This window comes from Passer domesticus, chromosome Z, assembly GCF_036417665.1.
Source record: "Passer domesticus isolate bPasDom1 chromosome Z, bPasDom1.hap1, whole genome shotgun sequence".
Classification (NCBI taxonomy): domain Eukaryota; kingdom Metazoa; phylum Chordata; class Aves; order Passeriformes; family Passeridae; genus Passer; species Passer domesticus.
Window position 1 is genome coordinate 23,044,561 of NC_087512.1, and position 21,029 is coordinate 23,065,589.

Below are 21,029 nucleotides of genomic sequence, written 5' to 3' on the forward strand. Positions count from 1 at the left end.
CCTTCCTTTTCTTTCTCCCTTTTCTATCTTTTCTTTCTCTCTCTTCCTCTCATACTTTCTTTTTTTTTCCTTTCCTTTCATTTCTATTTTTTTCTTTCTTTTCTTCCCACCCTCATTTTGGCTTCTTCTTTGATGGTTTCACTTCAGTCAGATTAGCAAAAAAGATAAAGCTGCATTTCTACTGATAAGCCTCTTGGAGTCCCAGCCAATTGGTTGAAGGGCTGAGGATGTTGAAAATACATATCCAATTATGATCTGGCTGTGGTCCCTGCTTGGCTAATGTATCAAATGTCATTTCCAACTGAAAAAAGCACACCCTGTCACTAATGTTGTTTTATACATAGCACAAAGTGTACTCTTGAGAAACAGCCTGATCTTCTGATATGCTGCAAAGCTTTGTCAAAAATAGGATAATCTATCCAAAATGCAAACCTAGACATACAGGAAAAGATTTATGCAACTTTCTCCACCAAACTAGGTAAAGTACAGACAAGCATATTAAAAACAATGATTAATTCTATGCCAGGGATTTTTCAAGATATGGAGCAACATGCACCCAAATATCACAGATTGGCACAAAAATCAACATTGAGAACTGTTTTCTACTTGCAGAAAAGCACTAATGTGTGTTATGCACCATGGAACAATGCAAGAATTAGAGAATATAAAGCCATGGACTGAGGGAACTATGGTTAGGTAAGGAAGTTGTAAAGGATTATGTATTACTTTATTTCTCTACTCTCAAGCCTTTCTGTTCCAAACTGTGTGACTGCACTGAATGCTGAAGAATCAAAGTCTTGTTTGCTTCCTTAGGATGCCATGACTGCTTTTCTGTTGCCGTTCTCCCTTTATACTGAAAGATCTCTGTAGTGCACTGGAACTTTGTGTAAGAGTCAATATTATTGTTTAGTTTTCCAAGATTAAAGACTGCTGGACAGAAAAGATACTCCCCTCAATTTGTGCATTGTGCTTAGTAAAAGTTTATTTACTTTTTTATGACTTGGAAAAGAGACAAGTGCTGTGGTTAGAAAAGGTTCTCTTTTCTTTGGTTGCTGGAAAAAAAAAAGGAAAAGAAAAAAGATAAGACAACTACAAGCAGTGGCAGGAGAAACAAGAATATGTGAACTTGTTCCAAAATTTAGTCCCAAATCAGTCAGCTACAAATAAATGCATTAAGTCTTCTGAGAACTAGACTGTGTAGTCATTTGTATATCTCATAAGTATGGTTTGCTTTTGCAAACACTAGACCTTAGGTACTTTTCTTTTTGATACCCACTAATACTTGAGCACACAATGTACTTGCCCCTTATTCCACACTACCTTTATGAGACATCCAGCACATTAACTATATAAGACTGCCTCCACCTAAAAAAGCCCCCACTTTCTTGTCCTAGTAATTCCTGTGCATACAGTAATTCAAAAGAAAACAAAAAAAGGACTCTATTAAACATCAAGCTATGACACTGTCTTCCTTACTCTTGAAAGGATGTGCTATTCACTTAAGCCCAAATATTTCATCACCTTCTGGTGATGGTATTTAAGATGTCTACCTAAAAATTAATGTAGGCTTGTGTCCTACATGAATTTCTATGAATACAAAACCAGCTTTTGGTAATAACCTGTCCTTTAAAATTCCTGGCTATTTCAAATCAGCCCCTGGGCAAGCTGGACCCCCAACAGCCCATGGGAGTGGGAATAGTGGTAGGTGCTGCTAAGAGGATGGTGTCCTGAGGGAAAGGAGCAGGCTGCTGAATCACATCCAAGGAGAGTGGGTTCTGGGTTAGATTTTCTTTCATGCTTTCTCCCAGATATGAATTTGCACTGCTGCTGAATCCTTGTCCCTTGTTTTCCTCCTTTTCAGTACCCAGCAGAAAACCTACAGGACACACAAAGGGAAATTCCAGAACCTGTAACTGCCCCATTCTCTGGACTCCCTCACACAGAAGAGGCTGGAGTGTGACTCAGATTTCCTTCTATTGACATTTTCCTGACTTCTGGTATGTCTTTTTAGAGCCATTGGCAATGTACCAGTACCAGGGGCTAGGCCTGGCAAGGGCAGGGTTTTGTCACTGTAAAAGGGTTTGAGGAGAGCTTAGCTAACTAGTTATGGTTTCAATTTATCTTTCTAAAACTAGGCCTCTAGGGCCTGGCAAAAGGCCTGGAAAACTTTGTATAGACCTCGTGCTGTCAGCTTGGTTTTACAGATCTCATTTCTGTCTGGCAGTTTTCAGGCTGCCCAGGGAGAAATTTGGCCAGTGGCTTGCTAGTGCAGAGGACACTTTCCAACTGGGAATGAAGCCAAGTTATCATGAACTTTACTAATGGAGGATGGAGTACACTGGCTCTATGTTGGAGATGTTTTTCCAAAGATGAAACCAAAATCCTGAGCACACGAAAGGGCAAATATTGCAACAGACAGTGTGAGACTATGAAGGCTTAGTCAGGCCACCAGTCTGTTAATGGCACTTCTTGCACATTCATGAACAAGACTCATGAATATTTTTGTTTTCTGCTTCTCATGCAGAAAGGGTCTCTCTAAGCCCCAGATGATGGGAGTGGACTCACAGCAGCTCTTCAATTTGGAGGCTGGTGGCTGGCCCTACTGAGATGGAATGGGAACTAGCAGGGTTGACACTGGCTGGCTAAAGATCTAACTCAGAGAGCTCAAAAGCCAAATCCCCAGTAAGCAACAACATGCTCTCTGCACAAGGAATAACTCCAAAGTGAACTCTGTGCCAGAAAGGGCAGGCAGCTCGACCCCTACCTCTTTTCTGCATTTTTTTTAGGCAGGTAATTTCACTTCCTTTCAGTGATAACACAGTATACTTCCTTAATTTTCCATTGTATCAATATAAATTTCCAATTAGTATATTTGTGTTGTGTTGACCCTGTCTGGATGCCAGGTGCCCACCAGGTGCCCTGTCACTCCCTTCCTCAGCTGGACATAGAAGAGAAAATATAATGAAAGTCTTGTGGGTTGAGATGAGGACATGGAGAGATCACTCAGCAATTGCTGTCATGGGCAAAACACACCCAGCTTGAGGAAATTAGCTTAATTAATTACTGATAATAATCAGAGTAAGCTAATGAGAAATAAATCCAAATCTTAAAACACCTTCCCCCCATCCTTCTCTCCTTCCTGGACTCTTACCTACCTCTTCCCTCTGAGTGCTGTATGGGGAGTGTAATGTTGGCTGCGGTCAGTTCCTGACACGTTGTCTTTGCTGCTCCTTCCTCCTCCAGCTCTTCACCTGCTCGAGTGTGGGATCCTTCCCATGGAAGACAGTATTTCACAAACTTCCCTATCATGAGTCCTTCCTACGTGTTGTTGCTCTTCATTAACTGCTCCAGCATGGGTCCCCAACAGGTCAGACATCCTCTCAGCAAACCTGCTTCACCAAGGGCTTCCCATGGGATGACAACTTCTTTAAGGTGTCCACCTGTTCTGTTGTGGGGTCCTCCACAAACTGCAGGTGGATCTCTGCTCCACCACAGCCCTCCATGGGCTGCATGGGCACAGCTGCCTCAGCATGATCTTCACCAGGGGCTGCAGGAGAACCTCAGCTCTGGTGCCTGGAGCACCTCCCACCCCTCCTTCACTAGCCTTGATAACTTCAGAGTTGTTCCTCTCACCAGTTCTCACTCCTCTCCTCATCTAGGGTTGCACAGTTTTTACTTCTTTGTGGATATGCTATCCCAGAGATGCTGCTACCATCACTGATGGTCTCAGCCTTGGACAATAGCAAGTCCATCTCAGAGCTCGCTGGGACTGGCTCTGTTGCACATGGGGGAAGCTCCTGGCAACTCCTCTGGCCACCCACACTACCAAAACTCTTGACATTTAAACCCAATCTAGTATTATACTTTTAACTGACAATTAGATGCACATATGTCCCTGCAGGAAAAAATTCTTCTGTCCTCTTCTAAGCATCAACACATGCTATAATATGCAGGACCAGAGTTGTGGCGCACGAATTGTGAGAAGAATTCTGAGCTCTGAGCACCAATGGGCAACCTGTCACTGGAAAAGGTGTGTGTTAAACACAGTCCTGCACAGATACTAAGTAAAGACCTGTGATAATAAAAAAATAATTCAATAGCAACTCAGAAGCAGAACAAAACTCTCAAATATTCTCAGTCTTGGATGACACAGATTTGGAGCTTGAATTAATTCATATTAATTAATTAAAATTAATATTAAATTAAAATAATAAAATTATTAAAATTTTGCTCTAGGGTAACCCAGGACAAGAACTTAAATTCCTTTTATTAAAAAGGCCCCCAAAACCTAAAAGAAGAAACAGATGTATATTTTTCATTTTTCAGGCTGCAAGTTCAATACTGGGTACATATCAGAGCATTCCAGGTCTGTGGGCTGTTTAACAAACAAGAAAACAAACTTTGGAAAGGCGTGAACTTCCCCTTTAGCTCCACCACTACATGTTAATACTGCTGTCCTGTTGTTAGAGCTATTATAATGACATGCTAAATTAAGTTACCTAGTACTTCAAAGAGTACATAGCTGGCGATGTTTTGAAGAGGTTCTGACATCTTTGCTACTCTCAAAAATCCTTGAAATCCAATGGGTGAAACAGAAACCTTTCATTTGTTGCGTGAAATTTGTTTCAGGATTTGTAAAGAACAAACCTATTGCAATTCATTACAACCACCACTCTTATTTGTGTTCTCTGAAAAATAGTAAGATAGGCTTCTGTGAAGGCAGAGAACAAAGGAGGAGAAACAGCCACTGTATTTGGATCATGTCCTGGACCCTTACTCCTATGAGTAAATCCTGGAGAATGTAATAGGGTTATGAGCCAAAAGAGCTCAATAGGACCAAAAGAGGATGTTATAAAAAGTCCTCTGAGACACATGTGCTTTATTTTAATGCAGAAATACAGAAAGTTTTGAAAATTCCAATAGCATTAACAGGGAAATTATATATGTGATATAAGAACAATTATGGTTAGTTAAACAGTACTTCTGGAAAATTATTGGTTCCAGTTACATTCTCCAGGGCATTTTAAAGCTGCGAAAGAGTCCTAGCATTCCCTCTGAAGGTCAAATCTGCTTGCTAGATCTCAGATAAGGACATATTTATATACATTTTTAGGGTATGCAAAAGAAGTTTCTCCATATGCTTAGTCTGGCTGAGGACACAGAGGAAGGTATGGTGTTATGGTGATCAAGAAAACAGCATCCCTGCAAATTAGCAGTGTTTGTGACTCTGCCTGGTGTTCTATGGTATATTTAAGATCTGTTTACTATTTTCACATGCAATTTTATACATTTGAAGGGTATAATTAAATTTAGAAATAATGAAAAACTCATTTGAATTCAAATTAGATAGAAACCATGCTGTAGCCTTGAGCATTTTCTTCCTGAATTTTTCCAATTGTGGTTTTTTGTTCTGTTTGTTGGTCTTTTAAAGAAAGAACAAAAAGACAGAGGAAAAATTACATCTGTGTTTTCATAGCAGCTTTTGGATTTCAAAAGGATTTGCATGGAACAAACGAGGTGTCAGAAGTGTGATATCAGAGGCACAGATATTTAACATTTTCCTGTTTTAAAGAATGTCTCCATTGAGAAGAAGGACTCTTTAATTGGGGAGAGGCCTTGGAGGTGGGAGAAAGAATCTGACTCCTGACTCTATCTCAGATTTCCCTCTTGAGCTTGGGTGCATCACTTGGAGCAGGAGCCCAGCACTTAGCTGAAGTCATCCTGCAGATAGGTATCTCAGGTAAGCCAGTTATTTAGATCTCCTCTATCATTCAGGCAGATAGACAGGCGTCTCTGGAGTACCATCCAACCTCTTTTAGGAGAGTTGTCCAAGAAAAGAGGGGTGAATCATGCTGTGGAGGTACCTGTCTTTTGTCATTGACTGTAGAGAGAGCCTAGATGACTAGTTCTGATTAGATCCCTGATTTTGGGGCTAGGTGAAAGAAGGTGAGCTCAATCCCACCATTAGCTTTTCTGCACGTCCATTAGTATGTCTGTGAAACAGGTCTGGACTCCTTCCACAGGGATATGTTCAGTAGAAGTGATGGAAAACATCAGATGAGGCAATCATGAGGGCCACATGACCCTCTGAGAGGACTCTGGTAGTAGACATCTCTGGTGCTCAAAGAGGGGAGCAACTTTCTAAGGAGTGAAAATGTCCCAGGTGGGAGGAGCTTGTGAAGTGCAGCAGCAGTCTCTGGAGGAGGTGTCTGCAGGTAATGCATGCCATGCACATGGAGAAGAATGTCTCATCTTTTGCACATAGCATCCATATTGCTGTCTGTCAGGAAAGCTGCATTAGAATAGTAAATACATGAACTATCTTTACCAATGGCTTTTAAAGAGGGTAGAGTCCATATTCTGGAAACAGGAGAGGAGAGAAATAACCAATGGCTCAACAAAGTTCAGTCTTTAGGGAAAACATTTAGCAAGGAGTCACACATTTCAGGGGAGAGGCAAAAGAAATTCCAGTGAGAGATGTTCATCTTTAGTAAATAAGGAGGAAGTGAGGTGCTGCTCTGTCTTTGTGATTAAGCATTGCAGTCAATTGCTGTCCTTTGAAGAGCCATTGAGCCTTCTGCACAACAGACTTGCAGCTTCCCATGAGAGTGCTCAGGGCTGTGAGCACTTTGAGGGCTGTGATCATAGCAGGATACCTTATAAATGGAGGAGACACATTTCTGCATTAAAAGGGGCTGTGTCTCAAGGTATGCCTCTGCCACAGTCACCCATGACAGGTTGTACTTGTCAAGTGACCCATTTCTCTTGCACGCTGCCACTGTATTGGAGACCTGGTCATATGGAATTTCAGTCTTCCCACATAGGTCATAGAAGATCTGATCTCACAGGACATCCCTGGTACTCCTGTGAACCTTGTAATGAGCTCAGTCTAAGTGTGGTAGGAATCAGCTCTCCTTTCTTGTAAATGGGGGGATGGAAATTGCCCATGTAGAAGAAGAGCACAGAGCATAATTTGGAAACAGGTTTCCAAGTCTTTTGGTTCCCAGGCTATACACTCATCATAGAGAACAGATGATTGCCTCTCCAAGATGTGAATTCATGTTTTCACTGTGAGCTACAGATATAAAGTCCTGGTATAAAGTGTTCTGAAATTAAACAAAAAATGTATCAAAGTATCATCATGAATTAGTGCTTCTGCTAAGAGAAGAATATATCAGGGTAGTTTAATGACTCATCACTTCTGGGTGTAGTTTTCTCCAGCTTAGCAGGAATCAGGTTTAAACCGTACAATGGCAGTGCATATCTCACATTAGGCCCTGGTTTATGGTACAAGACAAGGCCCAGGCTAGCTGCATTCATTGTGTAGTCACAACTATGATAATTTTTGTCTGTATTGCTTCTAATCTATACAGTTTTGGCTCCATTTGTAATGTTTTACAAGTCACTGGGTACTATTGCTGCAACAGAATACATGCCAGCATGCAGCTTGTTCATTTTATGTTCTGAACATAACATTGTCCACATGATCTTCACAGTTGGTTGCCACCAACAGCTGTTTTTCTTTATTCACCAGCAGACATACTGAATGCTCTCAGCTGTAATTCACTTTTTCATTCCCAGTTGTGAATACTGATACTGCTTTAGAAGGTGAGTTTACATTTAGAATGCTGATTTTTACTAGAACTTGCAGGAGGAAGGGAAAGAAATTCCACTTATTGCAGGACCTATCCTATACAAAGCTGCCTTTTGCAAAAGAATGACAGAAACAGTATGCTTTGCTTTCTCTAAGGGCTTTGAAATCATCTGCAAACCTGTCACTCCTGGATGCAATTTGATCAAAATCCTATAATATCAGTTTAGTCAGAAAACTTTTGCCAGATTTTACAATAATTCTTATTGTAGCCGACAAATTACATTAACAGACATCACCTTTTCACATGCTTTCCTTTCTAATACATCTTTTTCTTTTGCCTCCTTCTCTTATCCCATTGCCCCTCCTTTTTTTCCTTGACACTTTTATCTGATCTGGCTGACACATGATGCTTCTCAGTGCCACTATTGCTCATATGTTTGCTGTTCTGCTACAGTGATTTTATATGCTCCCAACATATGTTAAACTCATGCTCTTGGCATATCAGTGCCAGCAGGAGTTTGAGAGAGCAGTGTTTTTAAAATGACATTTCAAACCACCAATACTTGGAGTGACCCAAATACTTGGAGTTTTAGGCAAAGCCTTTAGGTTAAAGATTAATGTTGCAAATTGTAAAAATGAGTGTTTCATTTAATGTCTCTACAATGAGACAACATTGTCTCTACAACCTACAAAAGGTTTCTGTTTGCCTGATTGTGGGTTTCTGGCTTTGCTTCACTAGCATGTAGAGTTGACATATGTGCACATTTTGTTCAGAGTTGCCCTGTATTCATGCCACAGATGGAGCTCAGATCCTGTGGCTTGGCAGAAAAAAGTGGCATGTGGTTTTGTAGAGAAAGGGAAGAAGACCTTACCCCTTACGCAAACCCAGGCTCTAGGCAAAGAGTAGTCCAAACTTCATGTACCAATCAGAGGGGGAACAACCAAGATGGCAAAGGCAAAGACATGTTAATTCTTGATGTGTTCATCTCATGCTAGACTTTATCTCTTTTTAAGATGTTACTTAAATGCATCCATGTTTGTTTGTTCTGGGGTTTTGCAATTTTTTCCAGAATATTCATTAAACACCATTCTCAAAACACAACTTTTATTTCTACAATGGATAAATAAGCTCCAGAGAAAAGAAAAGTCATATTCAAATGCTTCAAATAAAGTCCATGCAAGCCGTTAAACTTCAAATATGAAATGGCGAAATAAGAGAACCGTTGAGCTATAGTGTAGTCATTGCTCAGGACTACAATGCTATTTTTTAGGAAAGCACTAGGTTTCCATTAAAAATATTGATTTGTCCTTGTGACTACAAAAGGACTTCAAGAGACAAACTGTAATACTAACTTCATGTCAACAGGGATTTCTGAAAAAGTTTATTTTGTATGTATGCCCCTGCTCAAAGATAACTTGGACCTGTTTGATAGCATGAGAGACTTTAGATACCAGGAAATAAATTCATTTCCTCTTGTAATACCAGGAGGAATTAGAAGAATTACAACAGGCACTATATGTTTTGGGATATTGTCTGTCTGTGTTAAAAAGATGCTGACTTAAAGAAGAATAACATTGTTTTCTTTCCTGTTTTTTTAACGTCTGTCTCCAGATGGGTAAGGTTATTTCAATACAGCTTCTTTCTCAGAGGAACTGGTTTCTAATGAACTGAGGTGAACTGATCCTAGTAAGACTAGCCAATTCAGAACACAAGAAAATACCATATTATTTTCATTATGTACCTTGTCGCATACTTGGCATCTTGGTGAAGTTCAAACACGGAAGATGAAGTGAATTGTAGTCTGAAGCTGCTAATTGAGTAGCCAGGGCAAGCAAAGTACACCTGTAAGATTGCCAGCCATGGAGCTGGCAATGTCTCATTACTTGTCTCATACTTGGCATCTTGGTGAAGTTCAAACACGGAAGATGAAGTGAATTGTAGTCTGAAGCTGCTAATTGAGTAGCCAGGGCAAGCAAAGTACACCTGTAAGATTGCCAGCCATGGAGCCTTAGCAGGAAAAAATGGAAGCTCCTTTTCAGTGTGGTCCTGAAGAGGATTCAGATTCATACTAGAGAGCAGGTGGAATTTTGCTGCAATACAGGTCATGAAACAGGTAGCAATTAATTTCTTGAGTCTAATAAACAGCAGACAGACAGACAAGCTATAGCTGCAATCTTCAAAGAAATTGGTGCAGCCTAATGTTTCACTTCCCCTGACTTTCTTTCTCTAGCATCACCCACCACTTCTTCAATATCACTTTTGAATGTCTCAGGTGTTGTAACTGAGAATAAAATAATAAATATCATTAGCTGTTGCCATGCCAATGAGTAGACTATGCTTAACAGTAGTCAATATATAGGTTTGATTGTAACAAATGTACTGAATCCTCATATCTCCTTAAACCAACCTAGTGGTATTCTATGAAGGAATGAGTACATCACTGGACAAGTGAAGGGTTACAGATATAATTTATTCGGAATTGTGTAAATCTTTTCATATGGTTCTACCCAACATCCTTCTTTCTAAACTGGAGAGAGATGGATTAGATGGATAAAAAAATTGGCTGGATGGTTGCATCCAGAGGGTAATGGCATGTGTCTCAGAGACCTGATGGTTATCAGTGACTGTATAGCTGCTCAGAGGTCCATATCAAGATCAATGGCATAGACAAAGGGATTGAGTGCACTCTCAGCAAATTTTCAGGTGACACCAAGCTTAATGGTCCAGTTGAGACCCTTGAAAAATTGGATGCTATCCAGGGGGGATCTGAGCAAGCTCAAGACATGGGTCCGTGGCCATCTCATGAAGTTTAACAAGGCCAAGTGCAGGCTCTGCACGTGGGTCAGAGCAGCCCTGGCACCAGCACAGGCTGGGGATGGACACATCACAGCAGCCCTGCCCAGAAGGACCTGGGGGTGCTGGTGGTTGAGAGGCTGGACATGAGCCAGCCATGGGCACTCCCAGCCCAGAGAGCCACACGTGTGCTGGGCTGCATCCAGAGCAGGGTGGGCAGCAGGGCCAGGGAGGGGATTCTGCCCCTCTGCTCTGCTCTGCTCAGACCCCACCTGCAGGGCTGCAGCAGCTCTGGGGCCCCAGCACAGGAAGGACATGGACCTGCTGGAGGGAGTCCAGAGGAGGCCACAAAGGTGATGGGAGGGATGGAGGACCTATCTTACAAGGAAAAATTGAGAAAATTTGGATTGTACAGCCTGGAAAAGAGAAAGTTTAGGGGTGATCTAATTGTGGCCTTCCAGCACCTGAAGGGAGCCTACAGGAAAGATGGAGAGGAACTTTTTACAAGAACACATAATGACAGGACAAGGGGAAATGGGTTCAAACATCATTAGATTTGAAGTTAGAAAGAAGTTCTTTTCTGTGTGGTTGGTGAAGCACCGGAACAGGTTGCCCAGAGAAAAGTCATGGATGCCCCATCCCTAGGAGTGTTCAAGGCCAGGCTGGATGGCGCTCCGAGCAATCTGTTCTAGTGGAAGGTATCCTTGCCTATGTGAGACATGTTGGAACTGGATGATCTTTATGGTCCCTTCCAACTCAAGTCATTCTATGATTCTATGTGTAAGCTAACCTAGACTTCCCCATTATATAGACCCACAGCTATTGTCTCACCAAGAGCCAAAAGATGTAAAGCAGAGCAGCCAGAGAGAGCCTGAGAAGAGCAGAAGAGCAGGAAGAGCTTCCCCTGGTTTGCAGGAATGAGAGCTTCCTCTCATTCCGATGGAGAAGTAACACAACCATGTTACTGTTCATAGAAATACTCAGAATACCGTTTACTTGGCATTCTTACAAATTGCCAACATTCCTTTTTTCCTTTAAAAATGCATGGAGGAAGGTGAATAGATAAATAAACACACAAGGTGACTAAATACAGAATAATTATTCTTACAGTTTTCTGTTTCTTCATATGTGTAAGATTTCTTCCACTTTTGCTGCACTTGAAATGATCTAATAAGATCAGAACATACTTCTGTGCCAAAATGGGTGCAATTTCATCACATATTGAGATACTTTTAACAGAATTATAGAATATGCTGAGTATCACATCAGGGGCTTGAGAGACTTGTTCAATGCTTCTTGAACACTGTCAAGCTGCTCCTGTGACCACTTCCCTGGGGAGCCTCTTCCAGTGCCCAGCCACCTTCTGGGTGAAAAACCTTTTCCTGATATCCAGCTTAAACCTCACCTGACTGTGCTTCATGCCTTTTCCTCAAGTCCTGTCACTGGTCATGAGAATGAAGAGATCAGGACTCCCCCTCAGCTTCCCCTTGTGAGGATGGTGAACACCGCAATGAGGTCTGCACTCACTCTCCTCTTCTCCAGTCTGAACAGACCAAGCAACTTCAGTCTCTCCTCATATGGTTTCCCCTCAAGGCCCTCCACCATTTTCATTACTCTGCTTTGGACACTCTCCAGGGGCTTTACATCTTTCTTATATTGGTCAAAACTGCCCCCTGGACCAAGGTGAGGCTGCCCCATCTCAGAGCAGAGCAGGACAATCCCCTCCCTTGCCCGGCTGGTGATGTTGTCCCTGATACCCCATAGAACCCAGCTGGCCCTGCTGGTCACCAGGGCACTGCTGGCTCATGTTCAACCTTCTGGTGACTGGGATATCCAGCTCCCTTTCCACAGTGCTGCTCCCCAGCCTCTCACCCTGTACACTCAGGGTTGCCCCATCCCAGGTGTAGAATCCAGCACCTGTCCTTTCTAAACTCCTTGTGATTGCTGAATCCTGTTTTGCTCCAGCTTGAAGCAGTTCTTCAAATGGCACAACTGTACAGACAGAGACAATGAGGGACTGGAATGGTCTCAGGAGGTAATTTAGTCTTTCATCCTAGTCCAACAGGCAGAAGCAATCACATTTGCATTATTTGACAGATGCTTGTCTAACCTGTTTTTGGAAAATTCTTGAAGATGGGAACCTATGACCTCCCAGTCAATGCAGTTGCCTGCCTCTCTCTCTTTACAGGCAAAGAAAAAGAAAGCACCACTCTCAACCTAAACCTCCTTTCCTGCAGTTTAAGTATTTCACTTGCTGTGAGCTTTCTGATGGATCTGGAGAATAGTGTACTAGGACCACTGTGCAGTAATCTTTTATAGAGCAACTGGCAACAGTAATCGTGTGTTATCTGCAGCCTAAAATGTCTCCACCTGAGTCTTTAAAGCAATACTTATTTTGAGCGACAATCTCCTTAATTTCATATGGTTCATATGGCGAATTTAGAGAATGCTACTCAGAAAAGGAATAGAACATGTGCAGTGGAAAATCTATAAAGCACCTATACCAGCTTCCTGGTGTATATATGTATATATACTGATACATATATATCAGTATATATATATATATATATATATATATATATATATATATCAGAAGTTCCTGGTATAGGTCTGTCCCCTGCTACCTACCCGTGTCAAGACTGACCTGGAATTTCCCGAAGCAACACTTGGCTATGGGAAGAATAGGCTTGGCAGTAGCAGTAGAGGATTCCTGACAGACCAGTTCTTTGACTCAACAAGTCAAATGAAAATTATATTGCTGCTCAAGCTAACAGTGTGTGCATATGCAAAGAATTCTGTTCATTATCAAAAGACACAATCATGACACTGATTACTACCTGGTTATTGTGAAATATACCATGAGACATTTTATGGGAACTCTGGGGTGAATGGAGTGCAAACAACCTTTGGAAAAAAAGAACAATAGAAATATGCAGCACAAAGAGACTTTTTGTAGTTGTTAATAGAGATGTCTGCTCCTTAAGTGCAGACAGAAGAGTGGGGACAAGCGCTCTTCCTACCCTAAAACGAAGGGTTGGGAAGCCCTATAAGTATCCATATTATGCCTTGTCTTGGAATCTGAGCCAGCTTCCACAAAGGAAAAAGACACTGTTAAAAAAGTAACCAGCTTAATAAATGCAAGTGGGAAATAGAGATGGCATATAAACAGTAATAAAGCAGAGCTGGGAAATGAGCTGAAAACATCTATTCTAACTGGAAACATAAATCAATTGCAATATAACAAAGGTTCTCTGCAAGCATTTGTTTATGGCTGAAGGCTCCAGAGAGCCAAAGCCAGTGTGTGGTTGACTCAGAGATGCTCCACAGAAGTTTGTCAGCCTGTTTCAGTGCCTTACTGGGAAACTGGCTCTGAGACCAATGTACTTGAATCTTTCCATTTGAAGGGAAGGGTAACAACAGAACAGTAGTTTAGCTTTTATGAAGGAATAGAAAGCAAAAAACTTGATTTCTTCTAAGTTTAAGAAAAAATAAAATGCTGACACCAATATCCACAAAACAGCTAAAATGTAGCAGAGCTGTAGAGCTGTTCACCCACCAGAAAAAAAAATAATCTCAGCACTTAAGTCATCTTCCATCCCCACTCTTTCCCCACCAACCTCTGCCCCTGCTTTTCTGGTGTCTTTGAGACTTTGGTCATTTCAGTGGTCTGAAGTTCTGACTATTTAGACTATTTATAATTTTTTTCTGCTTTTGAGCTAGGCTACATAAAACTTAACCATAACAGTAGATAGAAGACCTGAAAACCCATCTCATCCAGCCCAAGGCCTTCAGCTGATCTCAGCTGCAGCGGTGCTGCTATTCAGCTATCCCCTTTTGGCTAAGAGGGTTCTGTATAGATGTTCAGGTACTTGCCAAGACTTCTCAAACATTTTGGAGAAAGAGTAAAAACTCTGTTTCTTTACTGACCCCTCCAAATAACCTGTGACTTAAAGTCAGCAGTGGCTAAGAAGAACAAGAGTCCTAGGTTTATATGAAGAAAACAGAGCTTGCAACAAGTTCCTGCATCTGCATTTTTCCCCAGAAATAACAACATTGTCATTGCTGTTTACTTTTGCCACCTTAATGTAAGAATGGACATTATCAGTGCAGGGGGCTGTGGGAAAATACCCCATGAAGGCAAGGCAATCTCAAATAAAGAAGCAGTGGGAGAGATGGGACATCGAAAGAATCAGCATTGGTGGAGAAGAAAAAGTGCACAGAAAAAGAATATTGAATACATTTCAAAAGTGGAAATATCTCACTTTGCTTCCATGGCAACGATGTCTATGAAAACCCCAGATGAATAATAAGTACAGAAAAGCAAGTGAAAAGTTGCCTGATTGGTGGGTTTCAATTGTTATCATGGTATAAGAGGCATAGATTTCTGAGGAAAAGTGAAAGAAACCCAAGAGAATAACTAATGAATTTGTTGGTGTGGATCTAGAGCATCTGGTCATGAATCCAGATCTCCATGGACAGGCATGCTCAGGTGTACCCACAGCAGTGCTTTGCCAATCTGAGTCAGTTTATTCAGTTGCATTTGCTGCTGTTTCCTTCCCCTCTAGTACTTTGCTGCAATCAAAGCTTAGGAGGCAAAGTTTTATGTCTCTGGATTGACTTGTATTTCTTTGTAGAAAACAATGCTCACCATAACAGTGGACAAAACCCAGCCCTCTGGAGGAGAGGCTAAATAAACCATTATCTATTTCATTGAAACCCCATTGAAAAGTCTATGTGTCTGTGACAGTGTCTTGAGAAGTTCATAATTTTCTTTCTATTCACTAGCTTATGAATGAATCTTGTATTTGCAGAGAAGGGAGCTGGACCAGACTCACTTCCCAGGCAAATCTATTGCTTCCCTACACTTGAGTTAAAGATGTGAAGAGAAAGCTTCCTACCCTATTATGGACCATGGATTATTATCCATTATTGATTTTTTTTTCATTTAGGCAATGATGAAGTTGCAATAAGTAGCCAAGAGCAATTGAGAGAGACTTGAGGGCCTTGTAAGGATTCATTAAGGAATCATGAACACAAGAAATGTTCTTTTCTTTCCTCCCACTTGCAGGGAAAGATGGAGGAAGAAACATGAAGACCCAGCAGAATTAATACTGAACTTCGAGGCTGATGTCACTGGCAGAAGTTGTTCTTTTTTATCATGAGTAAGTCTACATGACACCAAGCCTGCTGGCAACATACAGGGTATGCCTGTCCCAAAAGGAGAAAAGGATCTTTGTGGAGGAGTTGGCAGGGTGAGCACCAACCATATGAAATTTAACTAAGGCAGTACTGGATTCTCCACCTTGGGTGGGGTATCGGTTTATTCATAAAACTGGAGGGAGGAGAGCAGGCCCTGCAGAAAGAGATCTGGTGGTTTGAGTTGATAGCAAGTTGAACATGGGTCAGCAGTGTGCTGTGGCAGCAAAGAAGGCTAGCTGTGTGCTGGCGAGCATCAGGCACAGCATTGCTGTGGGAAGGGATTGTCCCACTCTGCAATGCACTGGTGCAGCCTTGCTTCAGGTCCTGTGTGCAGATTTGGGTGCCTCCCTATCAGAAGGACATCAAACTGTTAGACTGTGTCTGGGGGAGGCTGTCTGCTGTCAGGTCTCAAGGGCAAGACTTGGGATGAGTGGCTGAGGTCACTTGTTTTGCTCAGCTTGGAGAAGGCTGAGGGGTGACCTCAGGGCAGCCTACAGCTTCCTCAAGGGGGAAAGCAGAGGGGCTGGTGCTGATCCCCTCTCTCTCTCTGTGCCTGCTGACAGGGCAGATGGAATGAAACTGCATCAGGAGAAGATCACACTGGGCATTATGGAAAGGTTCTTCACTGAAACAGGGTCCCCAGGGAGTGTCACAGCTCCATGACTGTCAGAGCTCATTTGTATGACACTTTGGGTTATGTGGTTAAGTTTCAGATAGTCCTTTGAGGAGCAGGGAGTTGGAAGTAATCCATATTGGGTAGTTACCTCAACAGCTGCCTTGGCATTGTCTAGAGGATACAGAACAAAAATGGTAGCTGCTGTTCAGCTTGCAAATTTTGGTCAAGGGGGACTCAGCCATAGCTGGACTCAAGATGCTGAGCCTTGTCCTTCAGTGATCAGCACAGCCAGTGGAGATGCTATGGCCAGGAGCACAGAAAGAAATGCAGAGATGATGGACCTCCTGTGTGACTTCAAATTCCTTTGCATCAATTTATTAAAAGGCACAAAAGAATAAAATTGATGGAAGCAAATATTGAGCATAAAAATACCATATATAAACTAAGCACCTATAACTGTTTAAGTTTCAGCTCACAAGAATTGCTTAAAAGCTGCTATGACTGTGTGCAGAGCTTTCACCACCCAGTTTAACACAATTACAAATCTTTTACCTCTGTTCAAAGCCCCATGTCTCTCAAACATCTCCAGGATGCTTTCCATTCTTTCAGATTAACAGACTCCTGGAAACTGCATCACTCGTGGCCAACTGACCAGCACACCCTTGTATCTGCTTCTCTTTTTCCCAGGTTTTGGAGTTTCAAAGCCATAGTTTAGAAAAAATGATTAAAAAATATTATTTCCTATTCCATGACAGTTTGTGGTTTGCTATCCAACTACATTTAAGCCGTATAACTTGTTCATCAGGAACAAAAAAAATTGCTGTGATTTGTTGCCTTTTTGTAATTAGTCCCTTCTGCATTTTTGTTTGTTTTCTAGTCTCCTCATTGTGATACACTTAAAATGCAGAATAGACTTCTTCCTCATTAGCCTCACAATGTTTTCAAACACACGATTGGGGTTTTTTTATTCATGGTACTAAATTAGTTCTGTCATATAGTTTTGCAAAGAAAAGAAAAATAGCAAAGAAAATCTATTCAGAAATTTAAAATAATTCATAACAAACCTTGAATAATGTCACAACTACTCTGTGAACATGCCAGAAAAAGAGCTGTTCTAAATCAGTCCACAGTTCTGCTTAGTCCCCTGATTTGTTTCTAATACCACTGAATGCTTATAAAAGTAGGAAGTGCTTGTTACTAGTAACCTAGACCTCCTGAGATAAAAGTTGCATGAGGTTTGGTTGATGCTTCCTTTGCCTAATACCTTTGCACTCTCTTTATGCTTTTTGACAGATTATCCTCTGACAATGCATCTCAGGGTTTGACTTTGAGCTGGCTGTAAGGGGATTTGCTCTGGGGTTTTTGTTCTTCTTTTGTGCCTCTCAGCATTCATGACCCACAATGAATTAAGAGATCCCTATTCTTCTCTGATATTTCAGAGGCCTCTGTTACACCTCCTATGCGCTGGTTTTTTTCCAGGGTGGAAATCCCTTAATATAAGCCCTTTTCATGTGCCAGTCACTGGTCACCTCTCCTCACCTCAGCTGCCTTCCTCCGTGCTGACTCCCACTGGGTGCAGGCCCACGGGCAGTGAGGCCGAGCTGATGGCATGCCTGGAGAGCAGGCTGCACCTTTGTGCCCAGCCTGCCCCACTCCAAATAAAGCTCTTCTCCAGAAGGGCCTGAGGGGCTGGGTGCACATATGGCTCTGAGCAGCGGGACAGCTGGCTGCTGGAAAGGGCCATTGCTGAGGCATATGCTCTTTTGATGTCCTTCCATGCTTTGTGGATCCAAGGCATAGCAGCACCACATCTGTGCTGCAGAAGCCCAGCACCTCTGTGATGTGTTGTGGCACCCACAGCTGTGGGGAGCTGCAGGCACGAGGGCAGGATGGGATCAACAGAAGCCCTCCAGGGCAATGCATTTCCACTCCTGCCCAAGCGCCTGCTTCTAATCCCTGGTAATGGAACACCCAGGGTCCTTGCACACTTGGGGTCCCTACTGTCCACAGTACAACCCCTCTGATTTTTCTGGAAAACCTCCAGACCAACAGACATCAACAGGAACCCTGGCTGCTTTCCATAGCAACCCAGCCTGTCCCTTAGAAGTGACAGACAAAAGCAAGGTATTATTGGCATTATCTCAGAGGAGGAAAAGCACATTTCTGTCCTACTTCATGCAGGTGCCTTGGAAAGAAATGGGTGCTTCTCAAAAGCTGGGGAAATTGCTGCTGAACACATCTCTGTCTCTTTGGCTCCAGCCCAGTACTGTCCTGGGCCAAGGACAGAGAGGTTGGAATGAACCAAAGTTTCTGGTGCTCAGAGGTTTCTCTGTGTAACTTCTGAGTCCTGCAACACACTTTGCAGCCTAACCACGGAGTAGTTGTTTTCTGTTCTGCATCTGTTTTTATAGTAGACAAGAACTGAGAGGTGGCCCTGCCATCACAGGGACGCGTTCCAAGACTAGCTGGATTCACCTGACCAGGTGCTATCAGCATCCAGTCCTGTGTTGTGCTGTAGTATTGCCTCAACCCCAGCAAGCCTTGGCAGAACAGGACTGTGAGGCTTCAGAAACATCCCCCCTTGACCTCTCTGCTCTGTTATAAGGTGAGATTTTAAAAGCTTGCTTTGTCATATGTACAGTATGATCTAGGTAAGTCTGCATAGGGTTTTCCTTTCTCCTCTTCTCTCTTTTTTCATGACCTGTCATGTTTACAAGAGACTAGAAAAAATAAATTGAGCTTTTCAAAGCTGAGTATTCTGAAATGTGTTTTAAAGAAGGAACAATGTAAACCAGCCCTATGTGTGTGCAATTTTCAAATTATTCACCAAAGTCCAAGCTACAAAGTCACTGAGACATGCAAGCACCGCAGATGTGGTCTCCCATCTAGCTCTGACAGCAGCAATATGCAAACAGCTGTAGTTAATAAAAAACAGCATGCCAGTGTTGCTTGCTGGGAGTTGCAAAAAAAGGTGTAGTCTAAGAAAAAAAAAGAAAAAAAAGAAAAAACCCTTATACATGTGTTGATAATGAAATTACTTGCCAGTTATTTCTTTTTTTAACTCACTGTGTGATGCAGTAGCCATACATTTTAACATTTTTTAAATTTCCTTTAAAAGCAACACAAAAACACATTGAGCAAAACAATAGCTACAAAATAAGAGATTAAAAGCAATTGATAACTGAGGATTAGGATTCATGTTCTATTTAAAGGAGCACTTTCATTACTATTCACACATTATCACATGAGAATTGAGCTGGTATGAACACATTATCAGGCCAAGTGGCTTGATGTTGAGAGAGAGACAGAGACAGAGAGAGAGAAAGAGAGAGAGAGACAGAGAGACAGAGACACTACTAAAAAGCCAAGAACTGTCCTTTGTAGTTCTAAACACAAACACATTTATGAGCTGAAAGTGTGTTTCAGATTGTATCACAAAGTGGGATTCCATATGGCAGCTGAGGTCCAGAGCTAGGATGACTCAGGAAGTCAAGATGAAAAGATCAGCACAGTTTATCGAACAGGACTGATGGTTTCTGACGCACCCTCAGCTTCATGAGTTGAACAGGCAGACTTACAAACTGGCAGAGCTTGAGACCCCTCTTGCAGTAGCTGGAAGTCATGATTATATTTTTCAAAGGTTTACCTTCTAGTAAAAAAAAACATACACAGCAGTCCAGCTCCTAGTAAGGTGTTTTTATATGTGGGATTTTATATAGGGAATAGACAATAGGACATCTGATGGATTACAGCTGTAAAATATCTCTGCAGAAAACTGGTAATAAAAAAGGCCAGAAAATAGGCATGGACCAAACATTTTTATGAGACTTAGGAGTTTCAAAGCAACTTTTTTTAACAGTCCTTTTAGGTGATAAAGAAAGCAGTAAACTTACCTTTTTCACATATATGAAAAATAGGTTAAAAAAGCGCTGCCCAAATGGGAAATTACCTGCATTTACTTCTCGCTATAACTTTGGCAGTTGTTTTTCCTTCCTTTGCTTGCTGAAGCAAAAGCTGACTTCTGTGCAAACCCCCTGCAGTAATGGCACCTGGAGGAAGCTGTGCATCCCTCTGAAAATCCTCGGTGGTGGGCTCTGGAGTGGAACTTCAGCCCCAGAAAAGTCAACTGTACAGCTCGACTGGAGAGTCCCACCTGTCCCAGAGGAATGCAAGCTCCTGGAGCTGTCCCCCTCTGCCCACAGCAGCTGGCCAACAGATTGGTGAACACCTTGAAGCTGGCTATTGATGAATGACAAAGTATCTATTTTGGGATATTGAGTGAGAAAAAACATGGTTCTTTTAGTTCTAGTCATTCTTGTAAATTCCTGGGTTTGTGTCAATTGTGGTCATAAAATAATTTATTTCAGAGGTGGAAGAATATGATAAAAGGCACCACTGTTTCCCTACAGAGGGTTTGATCTCTGCCTCTTTTTTCACAGGGTCTCTGCACAAAAGATCCTCCCCAAGTTTCTCTCTGAGGTTAACAGGCAATGTTGCTCCACATCAAGAGTGGAACACAGGATCTAAAACTGATCAGCCTTTACAAACGTGTCTAAGTGAAGCCAGGAAGAGATGTCAGATTACCAAACAAAACAGCAAACAAAGGTGGGCCTGTGGAAGGTGTGTTTGACAGGAAGGCTATTCACTGCTGCCCTCAGAATGCTAGTGAACCATGGCAAGGATCAGTCTGAACTTGAGTGAGGTCTTTGGGTGGTTCTGCAGCATAACTATAGGCTGCATCGCCTTCTCCATGCAGTATTTACAATACAGACAGCTCTCTGGAGGAGTGCTTTCCTGAGCCATTCAGGCTTTTTCCCTTGCTCAGC

At 42.1% G+C, this 21,029-nt stretch overlaps 1 long non-coding RNA gene across 1 annotated transcript; it reads left to right on the forward strand.

Annotated features, from left to right (window-relative positions):
• The first annotated feature begins 1,901 nt into the window (after window positions 1–1,901).
• On the forward strand, window positions 1,902–20,468 carry LOC135289254 (uncharacterized). The gene is made up of 4 exons (XR_010352040.1): window positions 1,902–1,997; window positions 15,457–15,550; window positions 18,615–18,808; window positions 20,244–20,468. It is a non-coding gene; the product is annotated as an uncharacterized LOC135289254 (long non-coding RNA).
• Window positions 20,469–21,029: the final 561 nt, after the last annotated feature.